This window comes from Sciurus carolinensis (assembly GCF_902686445.1).
Source record: "Sciurus carolinensis chromosome 14 unlocalized genomic scaffold, mSciCar1.2 scaffold_114_arrow_ctg1, whole genome shotgun sequence".
In the NCBI taxonomy this organism is placed as follows: Eukaryota; Metazoa; Chordata; class Mammalia; order Rodentia; family Sciuridae; genus Sciurus; species Sciurus carolinensis.
Window position 1 is genome coordinate 2,937,553 of NW_025920106.1, and position 14,727 is coordinate 2,952,279.

The window sequence follows — 14,727 nt, forward strand, 5'->3', positions numbered from 1 at the left end:
AGGGACATTATAAGTCAATACAGAAAATCTGCAATATCTTAGTGGTTCGCTGATACCTGAACAATATGAGAAAACAAGGGAAGAAAATGCCCCAAACAACTCTAGATGTAATATCAATAAAAACCAATGACAGCATGGTAGAAGAAATGACAGAAAGGGAGTTCACAATGTACTTATTAAAATGATCAGGGAAGCAAACGATGAGATGAAAGAGCAAATCCAAGCATTGAATGATGAGATGAAAGAGCAAATGCAGGCATTGAATGATAACACCAATCGAGAGTTAAAAGAGCAAATACAGGAGGCAAAAGATCATTTCAATAAAGAGTTAGAGATATTGAGAAAAAAACAAACAGAAATCCTTGAAATGAAGGAAACAAAAAAACAAATTAAGAACTCCATAGAAAGCATAACCAATAGGATAGAACACCTGGAATAGAACCTCAGATATTGAAGAAAAAATATTTAACCTTGAAAACATAGTTGACCAAACACAGAAGATGGTAAGAAATCAGGAACAGAATCTCCAAGAACTATGGGATATCATGAAAAGGCCAAATTTAAGAATTATTGGGATTGAGGAAGGCTTAGAGAAACAAACCAAAGGAATGAACAATCTATTCAATGAAATATCAATGAAATAATATCAGAAAATTTCCCAAATCTGAAGAATGAAATGGAAAATCAAGTTCAAGAGGCTTATAGGACTCCAAATACACAAAATTACAACAGACCCACACCAAGGCATATTATAATGAAAATACCTAATGTACAAAATAAAGACAGAATTTTAAAGGATGAGAGAGAAAAGAACCAAATTACATTCAGGGGGCAACCAGTAGAGATATCAGCTGATTTTTCAATCCAGACCATAAAAGCTAGAAGAGCCTGGAACAATATTTTTCAAGCCCTGAAAGAAAATGGATGCTAACCAAGAATCTTATACGCAGCAAATCTTACCTTCAAATTTAATGATGAAATAAAATCCTTCCATGATAAGCAAAAGCTAAAAGAATTTACAAAAAGGAAGCTAGCATAACAGAACATTCTCAGCAAAATTTCCGTGAGGAAGAAATGAAAAACAAATAAGCAAATCAGCAAAGGGAGGAATTATCCTAAAGGAATTGTCAAATAAAGGAGGAACCAAGATGGGTCAAAAACAAATAAATAAATAAAATACATGAACCAAATGACTGGGAATACAAATCATATCTCAATAATAACCCTGACTGTTAATGACCTGAATTCATCAATCAAAAGACATAGGCTGGCAGATTGGATTAAAAAGAAAGATCCAACAATATGATGCCTACAAGAGACTCACCTCATAGAAAAATATACCCATAGACTAAAGGTGAAGGGATGGGGAAAAACATACCATGCACATGGAATCAACAAAAAAGTTGGAGTATCCATCCTCATTTCAGATATTGTGGATTTCAAGCTAAAGTTAGTAAGAAGGGATAAAGAATGACATTTCATACTGCTTAAGGGAAGCATAAATCAGCAAGACATAACAATCATAAACATCTATGCCCCAGTGGCTTATCCATGTATGTCAAGCAAATCCTTCTCAATTTCAGAAAACAAATAGACCATAACACAATAATACTTGGTGATTTTAACACACCTCTCTCACCACTGGACAGATCTTCCAAACAAAAATTGAACAAAGAAACCATAGATCTTAATAAGACAATCAATAATTTAGACTTAACAGACATTTATAGAATATACCATCCAACCAAGAGCGAATACACTTTCTTCTCAGCAGCACATGGATCCTTCTCTAAAACAGACCGTATATTATGCCACAAAGCTAATGTTAGCAAATACAAGAAGATGGAGACACTACCTTGTATTCTATCAGATCATAATGGATTGAAGTTAGAAATAAATGAAAGAGTAAAAAACAGAAACTACTCCAACACCTGCAGATTAAACAATATGCTAATATATGATGAGTGGATAACAGAAGATATTAGGAAGGAAAATAAAAAATTCTTAGAGGTAAATGAGAACAAAGAAACATCATATCAAAATCTCTGGGACATTATGAAAGCAGTACTTAGAGGAAAATTTATTTCATGGAGCACATTCAACAAAAGAAGTAAAACTCAACAAATAAATGACCTAACACTACAGCTCAAAGCCCTAGAAAAAGAAGAGCAGAACAACACCAAAAGTAGTAGAAGACAGGAAATAGTTAAACACAGAGCTGAAATCAATGAAATTGAAACAAAAGCAACAATACAAAAATTTGACAAAATAAATAGCTGGTTCGTTGAAAAAATAAACAAAATTGATAAACCTTTAGCCACACTAACAAAGAGAAGACAAGAGAAAACCCAAATCACTAAAATTTGTAATGAACAAGAAAATATCACAACAGACAGGATTGAAATAGAAAACATAATTAGAAGCCTTTTTGAAAATCTATACTCCAACAAAATAGAAAATTTCAAAGACATCAACAGTTTCTAGAGACATATGAATTGCCTAAACTGAATGAGGAGGACTAACAATTTAAATAGACCAATTTCAACGAATGAAAAAGAAGAAGTCATCAAAAGCCTACCAACAAAGAAAAGTTAAGGACCAGATGAGTTCTCAGCAGAGTTCTACAAAACCTTTAAAGAAGAGCTCATTCGCATACTTCTCAAAGTATTCCATAAAATAGAAGAGGAGGGAACCCTCCAAAACTCGTTCTATGAAGCCAATATTGCCCTGATACCTAAACAAGACAGAGACACATCAGGGAAAGAAAATTTCAGACCAATATCCTTAATGAACATCGACGCAAAAATTCTCAACAAAATTTTAGCAAATTGCATACAAAAACTTATTGAAAAGTTAGTGCACCCTGATCAAGTGGGTTTCATCCCAGGGATACAAGGTTGGTTCAACATCAGGAAATCAATAAATGTAATTCACCATATCAATAGACTTAAAGTCAAGAATCACACGATTATTTCAAAAGATGCAGAAAAAGCATTTGATAAAATATAGCACCACTTCATGCTCAAAACACTAGAAAAAATAGGGATAGTGGGAACATTCCTTAACATTATAAAGGCCATCTATGCTAATCCCATGGCTAATATCATTGTAATTGGTGAAAAACTGAAAGCATTCCCCCTAAATACTGGAACAAGACAGGGATGCCCTCTTTCACCACTTCTATTTATATCATCTTTGAAACTCTAGACAGAGCAATTAGACAGACCTAAGAAATTAAAGGGATTCGAATGGGAAAAGAAGAACTCAAACTATCCCTGTTTGCTGATAATATGATTATATACTTGGAGGAAACAGGAAATTCCACCAGAAAACTTTTAGAACTCATAAGTGAATTCAGTAAAGAAGTGGGATATAAGATCAATGCACATAAATGTAAGGCATTTTTATACATAAGTGATGATTATTTGGAAAGAATAATAAGGAAAACTACCCCATTCACAATAGCCTCGAAAAAATTAAATACTTGGGAATCAATCTCATAAAAGAAGTGAAAGACCTCTACAATGAGAACTACAGAACACTAAAGAAAGAAATTAAAGAAAACCTTAGAAGATGGAAAGATCTCTCATGTTCTTGGATAGGCAGAATTAATATTGTCAAAATGGGTATACTACCAAAAGTGCTATACAGATTCATTGCAATTCCAATTAAAATCCCAATGACGTACCTTACAGAAATAGAGCAAGCAATTATGAAATTCATCTGGAAGAATAAGAAACCCAGAATAGCTAAAGCAATCCTCAGCAGAAAGAGTGAAGCAGGGGGTATCGCAATACCAGATCTTCAACTCTATTACAAAGCAATAGTAACAAAAGTGGCATGGTATTGGTACCAAAATAGACAGGTAGATCAATGGTACAGAATAGAGGACATGGACACAAACCCAAATAAATACAATTTTCTCATAATAGAAAGGGGTCAAAAATATGCAATGGAGAAAAGATAGTCTCTTCAACAAATGGTGCTGGGAAACCTGGAAAAACGTATGCAACAGAATGAAATTAAACCCCTATCTCTCACCCTGCACAAAACTCATTTCAAAATGGATCAAGGACCTTGGAATCATACCAGAGACCCTGCATCTTTTAGAAGAAAAAGTAGGTCCAAACCTTCAAATTTTTGGCTTAGGAACAGACTTCCTTAACAGGACTCCCATAGCACAAGAAATGAAAGCAAGAATCAACAAATGGGATAGATTCAAACTAAAAAGCTTTCTCTCAGCAAAGGAAGCTATCAGTAATGTGAAGAGAGAGCCTACAGAGTGGGAGAAAATCTTTGCTACTCATACTTCAGATAGAGCGATAATATCCAGAATACATAAAGAACTCAAAAAACTCTACACCCAGAATACAAATAATCCAATCAAGAAATGGTCTAAGGAAATGAACAGACTCTTCACAGAAGAAGATGTACAAGCAATCAACAGATATATGGAAAAATGTTCAACATCTCTAGTATTAAGAGAAATGCAAATCAAAACTACCCTAAATTTCATCTCACCCCAATTAGAATGGCGATTATCAAGAACACAAGCAACAATAGGTTTTGGCGAGGATGTGGGGAAAAAGGTACACTCATACATTGCTGGTGAGGTTGCAAATTAGTGCATCCACTCTGGAAAGCAGTATGGAGATTCCTCTGAAAACTGGGAATGGAGTCACCATTTGACCCAGCTATCCCACTCCTTGGCCTATACCCAAAGGACTTAAAATCAGCATACTACAGAGATACAGCCACATCAATGTTCATTGCTGCTCAATTCACCATAGCCAGATTGTGGAACCAACCTAGATGTCCTTCAGTTGATGAATGGATAAAGAAACTGTGGCATATATATTCAATGGATTATTATTCCGCCTTGAAGAATGATAAAATTATGGCATTTGCAGGCAAATAGATGGAATTGGAGAATATCATTCTAAGTGAGATAAGCCAATCTCAACAAACTAAAGGACGAATGATCTCGTGGATAAGCGGATAAGGACATATAATGGGTTGGTATGAGGGGTTAGCCTTAGGGTTAGTGTTAAGTTTAGTGTTAGGTTTAAGGAGGGTGGTAAGAATGGAGGAATGAAGGACTGTATACACGGAAAGGAGGGGTGGGAGCGGTGCAGCTGAAGGAAAAAAATAACAGAATGAATAAAACAACATTGCCCTATGCAAATTTATGATTACACAAATGGTATGCCTGGACTCCATGTACATATAGAGAAACAACATGTATCCCATTTGTAAAAAAAAAAAAAAAAAGAAAAGAAATATAAAAAAGGCATATTTGGCTTCAGCAATGAAAAAATAAAAAACAAAGAAATAATCCAAAGCCAGGCATGGTGGTTCATGCCTGTAATACCAGCAGCTCGGGAGGCTGAGGCAAGAGGATTGTGAGTTCAAAACCAGCCCCAGCAAAAAGTGAGGCACTAAGTAACTCAGTGAAACCCTGTTTCACAAACTAGGCCTGGGAATGTGGCTCAGTGGTGGAGTATCCATGAGTTCAATCCCTGGTACCCACCCCACCCTGCAAGAAGAAAGAATCTAAATCACCAAGTAGAGAATGAATGAACAAAATATGGTATGGTTACACAACAAAAAAGAATGTAATATTGATACTTAATGATGTGGATGAACCTCAGAAGCATTCTGTTGAGTGACCAAAGCCAAACAAATCCAAACATAAGCATATTTTTAGGATATCATTTATTTCAGGTACTAGAATAGGCAAAATTCAGCTATTGTTTATAAAGCCATAACACTGTTTGTTGGTGAGTAGTGGGTATTGATAAAGAGGCACAGGAGAGCATTCCCTGGTCATGGAAGTATTCCATATTCTGAACAGGTATATGCAAAGATTTCTCTTCAATTTGTCAAAATATGTTGAACTGTCCATGTGAAATAGGGGTATTTCACTTTATGTAGATTATACCCCACCCTTGTTATTCCTTTGAATCATGTGGGGAGTTTTAGAAAACACTGATGCCTACACCCACTCTCAAAGATTTCAATTTTAATGGCCTGGAGAAAATCCTGGTATTGGGAGTTTTAGAACCCTCTTTTGTTCTGCTATGTAACCAAGATGGGAAACCACTGTGTTGAAACTTGCTCAGTTCCACCTATGGAGTATGGACCTAAGGAATGGGCTGCTCTGTCAGCTTACTAGCTAAAATTTCAGCCAGTAAATTTCATTTAGTTTGGTGAAGTTTATGTGGCTAAGGATCAGTTATTCACAAGGTCAGAATGGGTATTATGTAATTATGTTTCAGTCTTGGTGTCATTAAACCCACTCAATAGTTCTTTGGATCACACTCCCACCATTTAACATGTTTTGTCAATTGTAATATGCCATTAAGCATATTATGTTATTAGCACTGTAGGTGTTGCTTTTATAATTATTTACTACAGTAATTGGTACATAGTAAATGCATGATACTTACTTCATATTCATAAATGAGGTCTTAGTCTTTGTGGCAGTCTCTGTGTTGAAATGAACTTGTTTGGTGATCTTTTTTTCTTTCTGAAGCCCTTCCTTCCTTTCATCCTTTCCTGCTTTGCTTGAAATTCCCTGCCTGTCATCTTTTTGGAATCATTGTTGCCCCTCTCTTGAATTCAGATCAGATTCAAAGTTGAAGACAAGGAAAAAATTTTTCTTTGTAAAAAGATCTAATTGTTATGCCCCTGAGCTATTTTTTCAGGGTGAAGAGTTTGGGCAAATAAATAGAAAAGTCAATGTTTTCACACACTTCCCTGTGGTCAGAGGGATGTGGGGGATTAAGGGTACAGTTGGTGACTCTAGAACACTTTTCTGTGAGAAGTTTATGTCCCTGGCTTCATCAGTGTTCACATATGGTTCACTGGTAAAATCAGGCAAGAGGCCTGGGGCTGTAGCTCAGTAGTAGATTACTTGGCTTAGCGTTTGTGAGGCCTTGGTTCAATCCCCAGTACCAGAAAAAAAAAGTTTCAAGGAATATTTGTAGCCTATCTTGATTTTTAAGAGGTAAAAGAGGTGGAAAGCATAGGTAGGGTAAGGAAAAGAAAAAAAAAGGTAAGAACCACACAGGATACAAAATACTTTGGAAAGAAAATTGCCAAAAAAATATGAACAGTTGTATATTGTAATTGTTCAAGGAATGTGCCTGTTAAATAGCTAGTAAATAAAGAAAGATAAGGGGTTGCATATCATATTATGTTTCAGACAGGTTTAATCGGGTATATTACTAAAGGAAGTGAATTTTGAGTTAGATTTAAGACAGGCTTTCATCACCAGTAAATTTTAAATAAGGAAAAGGAGAGAAAATGAAGGAAAGAAGACTGAGAAATGCAGTAAGTACACCAAATCAAAAATGAAAAAAATCTGTGGTACTCAGGACAGAGTAGAAATTCAAGCAGCATATGAGAAGGGAACAGAGCAGGTTTTCAAAATGTGGGATGCATTTGTGAGATTCAGCTTCCAAAGATGAATGAAGGGGAGAATAAATGTTTCCCAAACTTGGTGACTTATTCACATTTTGAAATTGATTGAGAAGTGAAGATCTGATCCCTCAAAGATTAGTTAATTTACCATAAGTGTGTAGGAAAATATAAAAATTAATGACATGCAATATATTGCTACTCCTTATGTTAAAAAATATAGGGCAGAAACAACAAATGGAAAATTATAAGTATGAATTGTTATGCATCAGTCCCCAAATCTAAAATTAACTTGGGAAAGATTACAAAACTTTCTAAATTTTAAATTGAGGGAGGATCCTAGGGAGAAATCCATAGCTACATTCAAATTAACCTACAGGAATCAGAAGCTGGAACTCTGAAAGTGTATACAATCATCTCTTGGGGACCATATTCAAAAACTCATTATGACTTAGCAGGTCTTTTCTTCTACATGTTCATTACATTCCAAGGTGATTCCAATGCTTCTAGTCTGCAGAAAAAAATATTAGGAGACAGGGAATGGATGTCCTTTTGGGAAATATACTAAAACTGCTATAGATTCCGACAATTCAGGACACAAGCAGTACAAAGGCAAGGATAAATCTCACTTTCATTCTGAGAATGTCTCCTGAGAAGTGATAGGGACACAAAAGACTAAGATGAAGAAATTGTTTTTATTAAGATATATTTTTTATTTTGGAAAGCATGAAGGATTGTCAAAAATCCATATAAGGAGTGTAAATTGGAAAAAAAAAAACAAGCTCTCACCTCTAGAGGTTCCTTTGGAAAACCTAAATAAATGGGCAAATGAGAGAGGGACTAAATAGTTAACTAGGAAACATTATGAAACAGAGAGAATGCTTTTCACCTCTTTTCAGTTTTTCTGCTTTCAAATCAAAATATGGTGCAGAGGTAATTGGAACCTGTGGAGACTAGAAAAATCAGAGAAACCTACAACTAATAGTTTCTCCCCTTCATATCTAGTAGGCACCACAGTGTGTGAGGCATCCACATGTCATTAAGATGAGCAACCTTGCATTTGTTGTTTTAAAGAAGGCTAATATTTACGTTCATACTATCCTTATAATTATCATTAATAGTTTGGTTTCTGTCACTTTTATTGGTGCTTTGTTGGGAAACCAGGTCCTTGGCATGCCAGGAATGTACAGTATTACTGAGAAAAATTATGATCTCTAGAAAGCAAATGTTGTGATCACTGGGACTTTCATGCAAATACATGAAAAGCTGTTTAGATATGCCACAGCATACTTACTTTGTAACCAGAAGCCACTATGGAGTTCCTCAAACACCAGCACTGTACTCTTAGTGTATTTACTAATTTCTTTAAAACAAATGCATCTGTTGATATCTGATAATTCTGCAAGCTTTCAGAGTACTTTTTCTTCTGGGAATCCTTGTTTGATCCCCTTATGCTTTATCATACTTTTTTTTTCATAAGTATTGCACCATTGTCTTCAAACAAGAGTTAAAAAGAGAAATGTGATATTGATTAAAACAGAGTGTATAGGAAATAAAGATGCACCAGATTCCCACATGTGTATGAAAAAACACCCATACGTGTATTGACTGTTATTCTGTGAACATATTTCTCAACTAATTAGTTCAGAAAACTCTGAAGAGCAAACAATTTTACCTTCCCCACAATGTCATCACAACTTTGGATTTATTAGTTATATAAGGCTAATGAGGGACCTCTCTGATTCTGTGGTAGGTTTTGTATATCCATGTTTCAGAAAAATGCTCACCAATTTCATAAACAAGTTTCCTCAACATAGGAAGATATTGCCATAGGAGAAAATACATGGTAATGAAAGCAACATTCACAGTTACTGTGTTTTCTTACACATCTGATTTTAAACTTTGAGTTGCAGTCAGGAGCAGAATCTCACATTCATATGATCAATCTTCTTTCTTTGTTCATATAATTAGTTTTCATTCTACACAGATCATTGAAAATATGTTATCCTCCGTATTTCTGGAAACATTCCCTCCAGTCAGGCCTGCATCAACTTTCTAGTGTACTGCTGCTTTCACTTTACTCATCTCCATTCATGCCCATGCCACTCATGTTCACCAACTTGTAGCACTGAGTTTGGTCCTGCAATTTATGCATGTGGTGACATGTGTATATGACCATGGGCCCTCTTTAAAACATGGATGACCAAGCATCTTATCTTCCCTAGGAAACTTTCATGATAAAAATTCTGCTTCACTCTGTAATTTGATCCCTCTCTCTGCCTGCACTGTCCTATGGCAGTTCTTACTAATCTCTATATCACCATAAAAACACATTCCCTTTTAAACCCTTTCTCTAGATACAGCCTTTCATGTTCTCAGCATTTCTTACCTCTTGTGCATAACATGACTTGAATTTTCCATTCATCTCCATCTGTAGAAAAGACATCATCCCTAGCACCTGTTATCTTCTTTAGCTCCTACCACAAACTCAGTTATGGGTGGAAATAAATACAACTGTTGACAGCAACATGGGGTAAAAGCAACCCCCTCAGTTCCAGGAACTGATGAACTAGACAGGAAAATAAATACTTTAGAGGTCTCCTATTACCCAGTCTGGAAGCTGAAAAATGTCTGAGGAAGCCCCAGGGAAAGCAAAACTGGTTTATGCCAGGATTTACAGGCATAATCAAAGTTTGAACAAGGCAAATTGATGGAAGAATCCATATTAAAAAATATTTAAAAAAAAAAACCAAGTTCCCATCTCTGGAGTTTTTTTTGGACAACCTATGTAAAAGCTAAAATTAGGGAGAAACAATAGAAGTTAACTAGGTAATTTTGGATGGAACAATGATGAAACTGTGGTAATGCAATTCAGCTGTTTTTATTATAAAACCAATCTCCCTGCTATATTTAACCAGACTTCATGATGTACATGGTATCCATTTGTCATTCAGATAAGAAACCTATCACATTTGATCATTGGTTGTTTTTAAGAAACCTATTTTCTTAATAATATAATAATATTATTTATCATTATCATTATTTTTTATTGTAAACAAATGGGATACATGTTGTTTCTCTGTACATGGAGTCAAGGCATACCATTTGTGTAATCATAAATTTACATACGGTAATGTTGTTTGATTCATTCTGTTATTTTTTCCTTCCCCCCCACCCCTCCCACCCTCAATATCATTATGTTTACCATTATTATTTTATACATGCTTTGGGATGCAACCAGGTTTTTTGGTATGATAGTAATTCACTCTGTTACTCAGCATCATTCTTCTCTATAGATACTGCTGCATCTATTTCCTGCTATTCTGACACTTGACATGGTCTGTTGGAGTAGAGGATCTGACACTTGACACGGTCTGTTGGAATAAAGGACTCAACACTTGACACAGTTCTGTTTATTGTCCTCCCTCTTGGGGGCCATAGGCGTGGCATGTCTCCATGTGTAGGTGCTTTTTAATATTAATAATCAATATATTATTAGAAATTTATTGGATAAAATATTGGGAAGGTTTTACTGTATTGGGACACAAATAGTGCACAATGAAAAATTGACAATAGTACACAGATAAAATATATGAAAATAAAAAATTGTGAGTGTGCTTGAGTTTAAAGAAACCTGTGATTGCTTTAGTATAATAATAGATGAATAAAGAGGCATTCCTCTGAACTTGGATGTGGTGTTTAGCCTTTGTTGCTTTCCTAGTTTCAATAGTTGATTCTAGAGATACTTTACATAATAATAACATTTAGGTTAGTTATAAATATAATTTGTGCTTTTCCTATGTTTAGTCTAATTCTTTGAGCATCAGAGTAAGATTGTAGTCTGACATTATATGAAATTAGAATAGACTAAATATTAATTATAAGTTGATTTCTTTGCCCTTTAATAATATTAAAAGTTTCTCACTGTTAAACACTGGAGTTTGTGGTGGGGTGAATTCTCAGAAAATCTAGTAACATGTTTGTTCTGAAGGTTAACGACTGGCAGATCATGGTGCCCTCAGTTTAGCTGGGAGACAAGGTTGCTTTAGTTTAGCTGGGAGAGAGGTTGTTTTAATCGAGCTGGAAAATAAGGTTGTTTTGGTCTGGGCTGTCATACAGAGAGAATGTGAACTTTGAGAAGAAGCATAGATTGTACTTTTGAAGGTTTTCTTATTTTAAACTAACCAAAAATTATATAATCATTACTAAAAAAAATCTATAAAATGACTGGCAGAAAAAATAAAGATTCAGATTTAGCCTGAGAACATTTGGTGTCTCTATGTGCTGGTTCTGAACCATGCCGACACCTCCCATCCACCTAGGACCCCGACACCTGCTAGGGCTTGACCCCGGCAAGATGCCTAACTTTTTGATAAGCCATCCATTTTATTAAAATACTTTTATATTTTATTTATTTATTTATTTATTTATTTATTTATTTATTGTGCATTGCTGGGGATTGAACCCAGGACCTTGTGATTGTGAGGCAAGAACTCTACCAACTGAGCTATCTTCCCAACCCTATATTTTATTTTTGCTAAGCTGTCAAGATAGGTCACACCAGACTCATTTTTCAACTTGATGTTTTTATGAAGTTTACTCCTTGAATAACAAGACTGTTACTCTTAGAGTTTTTAACAATGACTGAAATGCAAAGTTTATTGATAATAATTCTGCCATCTTTCAGGTCCCTTTTTCCTTTGAATTGCCATATCTCAATACTTTATGTTTTATTATACATTATTTCTTTTGTGGGACATGTATCTTTGCAAAAGAGTGGAAAGAGAGAGTTGATGTTGGTTATGCCAGAGGATACAGGAAAAAATATGCACCAGTTTCCCACATGGGTATGAAAAACACAAAAATCTTATTAGCTGTTATTCTAAAAACATTTTTCTCAGCTAATTAATTTAAAAAACTGATGAGAGGTTAAGTATACCTTTTTCTGAAATCTCATCACAAATTTGAGCTTATAAAATTGTAGGACAAATAGAGGTTCTGTACTTGTAATAAAGGATTAATTTCTGATCAGTTTCATGGAAGATATGTGCAGCTATGTTTTTATTTCAGCTTTCATATTGAACTTTTGGGATTTCTTTTTCCTTTTAATACAGATAACTGTGCTCATCAGCAATCTGTATTTTTCCATTGGTATATGTATCCTGTACCTATGTGTTTATGGTCATAGTAACCAATCTTAACATTGGAAACTTAATAAACTTATATTCCCAGTTTTTATTTAGCACATTTTAGACATATGACTGTATTCAACAAAAAGCCCTTAAGAAACAGAGAACCCCCAAAGTTAAAATCATGTTTATTATATGTAACCACTGGGAGAATTATTGAGTGGGAAGATGAGGGTGGTTTTTTATATAGTCCAGTGTTGCAGAGTGTATATTTCCTTTGCTTTTCAGGACTCAATGCTTCCTGCAAGGTAATAGTCTTCTATGATTATTTTATATTATTAACTTGGTACTGGATTAAATACACACCATTTATGTAATATCTTGTCTCCAAGCACAAGAACCCTACCATCAGGTCAGAGATTTTCCTCCATATAAATCAAAATCTAAGAAGAAAACAAGGATGCTCAAATTAGGTAAATTTTAAAGTATATTGTCTGTGAAAAGTTACTTGAAAAATTTGGAAATATTGGCAGTTTCCCTATTTCTATTTGTTTTCAAATTTAATGAGAGGATTTATCCTCCAGAAGCCCAATATCAATAATGGTATTATTGTTTTCTTAAATGATTAATTGCTGCATAAGAAAAATTTTTTAAAATTGGAACTTTTTCTCAGATTTTCTATGTCTTAAGTGTCCCAGTGTAATCCCCTCACCATTTTTGGATTCTCAAAGGTAAATTTTCAGACTGTAATCTTTTTAAAATAATATAGTTTTAAAATTTCTTATTACAGAGACAGGAAGTGAGAAAAACTATAGTCCCAGCAGAAGATAGGGTTTAATTTGGGAAATATAGAGAAGACATCTCTTAAAATAATTTAGTTTATTTGGAGTATAAGACCCAACCTATTGAATAATTGCAGTGGATATATGTTGTACTTTAGGTAACAGGTTTTTTCTTTCCCCTTGAGGGGAGGATTGAAACCAGCCTTTTCACATGCTGAGCAGTTGTTTCTTTACCACTGAGATTGACTGCCAGCCTTCTCTTTAAAGTTTATGATCATGTAAAATTATTTTACCCAATTTGTTCAGAGAAAATACCTAAATTATTTCAGTGAAAATAAGAAGATATTTAAAAGGAAAATCACATGAAAAACACAAGCAACTTAAAACAGCTCAGGTGCTAAATTTTACATTTTATCATTTGAATAGTAATGAGCAGAAAATAATTTCCAGAGACCCAGATTTTTTTTTACTCATTAAATAAAACTTTATTCTTCACTGGGTTACTGAAAATTTTGTATCCCAAATGATCTGGAAATATTCCCTTAGTGAATATTCCCTGCGTGAACTGATGCATGCATATGCCCTTCACCTTCATCTGCCCACATTCTGGGTGATCTACTTCCAATGTAAATATGACATGAACCACTGTTTAGAACAAGAATATCAAAGCAATTTACATTTACTATAATTCTTTCTTATGATTGTTGCCTATTTATCTTATTCCTTTTCTCCCTCTACCCTTTCCTCTGGCATTACTCTTCACAGATCCCTATATATTTAGAAAAATATAGACCCCTTTTAATAGTCATCTTCCTCAGTTGCTAAGGCTTTTCAAGCTCTTATCATTTTCTACCCACAGACTGGTAACCTCAGTTTTTATTTCTCTGCTCAGGCATTATTGTTTGACATTATGTCTAACATCATTTATCGACATAACACTTACCAGTAACTCAAAAATAATTAATTAGTCAAATAAACACTATTTTCACATAGATGACTTAGAAGATAATCTCTTCACAAGCAAAAGGGACTGACAAGAAACAGTGTAGTTTAAATCATAAGTATACAGTAGAAAAAGTGATAATATTGGCTTGAGTTAAGAAACACTTTTTATTGTGAGAACTAGAGCACACATCAAGTAAAAGTGTGTGAAGCACACTGAGTCTTAGAGTAGAAAAGAAATTTGTCAAAATTTTGGATAAAAATATTTCAGATAAGTAGCAGGGTGATCAGAGATAAAAGTGTAAAAATTATCACTTACTTTGGAAACCATTAATGATGAACAGTAGTTGCTTAAAAGTTATTTTTATGAGGTAGAAAATAGTAAACAGTGTGTATTTATGTTTTTTATGTTTTTAAATTTTGTTTCTGAGAATTGGTTCATTCATATTGAC